The following is a 6,042-nucleotide window of genomic DNA, read 5'->3' as shown; positions in this document are numbered from 1 at the left end:
GGCATAATTCTACTCTAATCCCCTATGACATTGTGACCTCACCCTCTGTTTTCTATAGGTATGGCCACCAGACTCCGTGAATCACGCACATGTTAATCTACAGGATCAGCCAACAATGGGGCACTTTATCAAATGCTTTACTGAAACACAGATAGACAATTTTCACCCTCATCGATCACATTAGTCACTTCCGCAAAATCAAGTCAGTAAGACATGACCTAACGTACAAAGCCATGCCGGCTCTCACCAATTAGCACGTTTTCTTCCATGTTGCAATAACACCTATCGCGAAGAATCCGCGCCAATAGCTTCCTCGCCATCGACGTGACATTCGCCGGCCTATAATTCCCTGGCTACTCTCTACTCCCGCACTGGAACAAAGGATCACGAACAGTTAATCTCCAGTCCACCCGGGCCTCGCTTGTGGCTAGAGAAGTTGCAACGTCCTTCATAAAGATCCCTGCAAACGCATTCCCTTCTTCTATCAATAGACTGGGATAGTCCATCAGGCTTTATGGAGTTCAACCATTTAATGGGTCGGTAGAATCCAAAACAACATATACTTATAACCATATAACCATATATCAATTACAGCACGGAAACAGGCCATCTCGGCCCTTCTAGTCCGTGCCGAACACTTACTCTCACCTGGTACTATCTACCTGCACTCAGACCATAACCCTCCATTCCTTTACTGTCCATGTACCTGTACAATTTATTTTTAAGTGATAAAAACGAACCTGCCTCCACCATTTCCGAAGGGAGCTCATTCAACGCAGCTGCCACTCTCTGAGTAAAAAAGTTCCCCCTCATGTTACCCCTAAACTTTTGTCCCTTAATTCTCAAATCATGTCCTCTTGTCTGAATCTTCCCTACTCTCAATGGAATAAGCTTATCCACGTCAACTCTGTCTATCCCTCTCATAATTTTAAAGACCTCTATCAAGTCCCCCCTTAACCTTTTGCGCTCCAAAGAATAAAGACCTAACTTGTTCAACCTTTCTCTGTAACTTAGTTGTTGAAACCCAGGCTACATTCTAGTAAATCTCCTCTGTACTCTCTCTATTTTGTTGACATCTTTCCTATAATTTGGCGACCAAAATTGTACACCATACTCCAGAATTGGCCTCACCAATGCCTTGTACAAATTTAACATTACATCCCAAATTCTATACTCAATGTTCTGATTTATAAAGGCCAGCACACAAAAAGCTTTCTTTACCACCCTATCTACACGGGATTCCACCTTCAGGGAGCTATGCACAGTTATTCCTAGATCCCTTGGTTCAATTACATTACTCAATTCGCTACCATGTAATGGGACCATGTACGTCCCATTTTGATTTGTCCTGTCAAGATGTAGCACTTCACACTTATCAGCATTAAACTCCATCTGCCATCTTTCAGCCCACTCTTCCAACTGGCCTAAATCTCTCTATAGACTTTGAAAATCTACTTCATTATCCACAACACCACCTATCTTAGTATCATCTGCATACTTACTAATCCAATTTACCACACCATAATCCTGATCTGAAACTGCCCTTCTCCATCTACAAAACATATAAAGATAGCGCTTGGCACGGCCTATGCCAGACAACCATCCAAAATCCACCTTGCCAGGACCTTCTGCAGTAGTGATGCTTATAAATAAATATATTTTTTCTGCTCTAAATGTCTGCACTCTGGTTTCCTTCCAATGTTCGACATTGTAACATGGGAAGCAACATATGGCATCTCTTTCCAAAATGCAATGTTAACATTTCAACGTTTATGTAAGTTTTCTTTTATTGGCCTTTACAATAATTAGGGCTACCTGATGAGGTCACAATGTCTGCACAGGTGACTGTAGAGGCATCTGTTCCATAGGGAAAGTCCCATGTTCTCAGTGATGTAGAAGTCAATTGAACAGGACCGCTGTCTTTGGAAAGACAGTTCAGGGGCCTGACCACAGACTGGAAGAAGCTGCCCATGTGAAGTAGATGTATCGCCTACATTTGCAGGGGTACATTTACGAGGGTATTGCCAGGACTAGAGGGTCTGAGCTATAGGGTGAGCTTGAGTAGGCTGGGTCTCTAATCCTTGGAGCACAGGAGGATGAGGGGTGATCTTACAGAGGTGTATAAAATCAAGAGAGAAATAGATCGGGTAGATGCAGTCTCTTGCCCAGAGTAGGGGAATCAAGCACCAGACTTAGGTTCAAGATGATGGGGAAATGATTTAATAGGAATCTGAGCGGGTACATTTTTCACACAATGGGTGGTGTGTGTATAGAACAAGCTACCAGAGGAGGTAGTTGAGGCTGGGATTATCCCGACGTTTAAGAAACAGTTAGACAGGTACATCGAAAGTAGGCACAAAATGGTGGTGTAACTCAGCACCTCTGCATCTCTGAAGAGAAGAAATGGGTGACGATTAGGGTCAAGACCCTTCTTCAGACTGATGACAGGGGAGTGGGTGGGACAGAAATAGAATGTAGTCAGAGACAGTAAGACTGGTGGGAGAACTGGGAAACATAGAAACATAGAACATATGTGCAGCAGGAAGCCATTCGGCCCTTCGAGCCCGCATCGCCATTCATCGCGAACATGGCTGATCGGCCCGAATCAATAACCCGTGCCTGCTTTCTCCCCATAACCCTTGATTTCACCAGCCCCTAGAGCTCTATCTAACTCTCTCTTAAATCCATCCAGTGATTTGGCGTCCACGGCGCCCCCCTGTGGCAGAGAATTCCACAAATTCACAACTCTCTGGGTGAAAACGTTTTTTTCTCACCTCAGTCTTAAATGACCTCCCCTTTATTCTAAGACTGTGGCCCCTGGTTCTGGACTCGCCCAACATTGGGAACATTTTTCATGCATCTAGCTTGTCCAGTCCTTTTATAATTTTATATGATTCTATAAGATTACCCCCTCATCCTTCTGAACTCCAGTGGATACAAGCCTAGTCTTTTCAATCTTTCCTAATATGACAGTCCCGCCATCCCAGGGATCAATCTCCTGTTGGCTGCACTGCCTCACTGCCCTGGAAAAAAGGGGGGGGGGGGGGGGGGGTGGGGGAGCGGGAAAGCAAGTGCTATTTGAGGTTAGAGAAGTCAATGTTCATACCGGGTGTAAGCCGCCCAATAGAAATATGAGGTGCGGTTCCTCCAATTTGCGCTGGTCCTCACTCTGACAGTGGAGGAGGCCCAGGACAGAAAGGTCAGAGTGGGAATGGTAATGTGAGTCAAAGTGTTGAGCAACCGGGAGATCAGATAGGTATAGGCGGACTGAGCAGAGATGTTCAGTGAAATGATCGCCCAGCCAGCGCCTGGTCTTGCCGACATAGGCGAGTCCACACCCGGAACAGTAGATACAGTAGCTGAGGTTGGAGGAGGTGCAAATTAACCTCTGCCTCACATGAAAAAGACTGTCGGGGTCTTTAGACGGTGTCGAGGGGGAGGTAAAGAGACACGTGCTGCATCTCCTGCGGTAGCAGCTGAAGGTACCGGATGGGGGTTGGGTGGGAAGGGACGAGTTGACCTGAGAGTTGCGGAGAGAACGGTCTCTGCGGAAAGTAGAAAGAGGTGGAGATGGGAAGATGTGGCCAGTAGTGGGATCCCGATGGAAGTGGCGAAAGTGTTGGAGGATTATACGCGACGGCTGATGGGGTGGAAGGTGAGAATAAGGGGATGTCTTTTTTACAACAATGTCGGAGAAAGATAAAGGTGAAAATATGAAGAAAAAAACGTCCATCGTGTCCGCATCGACCATCGACCACACTGCACATTCGACCTGCACTAACCCCTTCGTTTTCGTTCACCCCTCATTCCATTCAGCCCCTCCTCCCCCAGACAGCCTCCTCCTTTGGGAACACCGAAACCATGTACTCGTCTAGTACCTCGCCTACATCCTCTGATTCCAAGCACCCATGCCATCCTTTATATTTGATTAGTGCGGATGTCAGAGGTTATGGGAAGAAGTAAGTAAGTATAATTTATTTATATATCACGTTTATAAATCAACTCGCGCTGAAACAAAAGCACTTTACATTGAAGAAATAATTAGGTTTAGAAACATAGAAACATTGAAATTAGGTGCAGGAGTAGGCCATTCGGCCCTTCGAGCCTGCACCGCCATTTAATATGATCTGTGGGGCTGATCATCCAACTCAGTATCCCGTACCTGCCTTCTCTCCATACCCTCTGATCCCCTTGGCCACAAGGGCCACATCTAACTCCCTCTTAAATATAGCCAATGAAGCCCTGGCCTCAGAACTACCCTCTGTGGCAGAGAGTTCCAGAGATTCACCACTCTCTGTGTGAAAAAAGTTCTTCTCATCTCGGTTTTAAAGGATTTCCCCCTTATCCTTAAGCTGGTTTCCACAGACCTCACTCCTCCTTGTCCTGCTGGACTTCCCCAACATCGGGAACAATCCGTACATCCATAGAAAAATTAAAAAAAATAAAAATGACACATTATAGAATTCAACATGAACGTCCCCCCACAGCAGAATCAAACATTTCCACTGTGGGGAAAGGCATCAGAACGTTTAGTCCTCTTCCTCTGTTGTCTATTTATTGGGGGCCTATTTATTGCCTCCGCAGCCAGTCCGATGTTTTCAGGCCCTCTTGCCGGATGATGGAGCCCCGGCGTCGGGAGAAACACTCCTCGGCGGCTTGGAGTGTCTGCAACGACCGCTCCCTCCCCGGAGACCGCGGCTCCCGATGTCCACAGGTCGGAGCTCCGACTGGCGATCTGGGCCTCGATCTCGGAGATCCCAGCCTCGGCGGTGTTTTAATCCAGCGCCGCCCGCGGCTGGACGCTCCACAGACCGCAGTTCCTAGATGTTGGAGTCGGCGGCCACAACACTCCGGAGGTTACCGCCCCGCGACCGGGTCAGGCACGCTCCGTGCCGGTGTTTCAGTGCTGCGCCGCCGCCGAAGCTGGGGTTCTGGCCGGTCCCGACAGGAGACGCCGCTCTAGTGCGATGGTAGTCCGCGAGGAAGGAGAATGGGATCAGGAGGCACACATTTAATGGACCGAATGGCCTCATTATGCTCCCATCACTTCTGACCTTTTGATCTTATGCTCTTACTTTTCTGGGCAAACCCTGTTTTTTTTAATTTATATATAATAAGCCTCGGGGTTTTAGTTTAGTTTCGTTTAGTTTAGCTTTGTTTCGAGACACAGCGCGGTAACAGGCCCATTCGGCCCATCGAGTGTGTTCCGCCCAGCCATCCCCGCACATGTCCCGATCATACACACATTTGGGAAAATTTACAATTACACCAAGTCTATTAATCTACAAACCTGTACGTCTTTGGAGTGTGGGAGGAAACCGGGGATCCCGGGGAAAACCCACGCTGGTCACGGGGAGAACGTACAAACTCCGTACAAACAAGCACCCACAATAAGTATTGAGCCCGTGTCTCTCCCATTTCAAGGCAACAACTATACCGCTGCACCACCAGTAGCTGAGGTTGAAGGCCCTTGCTTTCATCCGACTAGCCGAAGACATTTCACATTTGCGGCAATTATGTTAATTTGTTAAGATTGGATAAACGCAGGTCATAAGTGGGCCCAATGGGCCCATCAAGTCTACTCTACCATTCAATCATGGCTGGTCTATCTCTCCTTCCTGATACCATTATCCTGCCTTCGCCCCTTAACCCCTGCCACGGGCACTAAATAAGAATCTATATATCTCTGCCATACATTGACTTGGCCTCCACAGACTTTTTTCGCAAAGAATTCCCCAGATTCACCACCTTTTGACTAAATAAATTGCTCCCTATCTCCTTGCTAAAGGAACTTCCTTTAATTCTGAGGCCGTGACCTCTGGTCCTAGACTCTCCCACGAGTGGAAACATCCTCTCCACATCCAGTCCATCCAAGCCTTAAATGAGTAGCATTTAAGTTTCACTCTTGGTTCTTGGTTCTTGGTTTCTTGGTCCTCCAAAATATTCCAAATGGAATTTAAACTGGAGGACGCGAGAAAGATGTTTTAGAACCACACAAAATTGAAAATATCTCTTTAGTGGCATTTCTCCAAACGACATAAC

The sequence above is a fragment of the Leucoraja erinacea genome, unplaced genomic scaffold (assembly GCF_028641065.1).
Source record: "Leucoraja erinacea ecotype New England unplaced genomic scaffold, Leri_hhj_1 Leri_349S, whole genome shotgun sequence".
Classification (NCBI taxonomy): domain Eukaryota; kingdom Metazoa; phylum Chordata; class Chondrichthyes; order Rajiformes; family Rajidae; genus Leucoraja; species Leucoraja erinaceus.
This window is presented reverse-complemented; position numbering follows the sequence as displayed.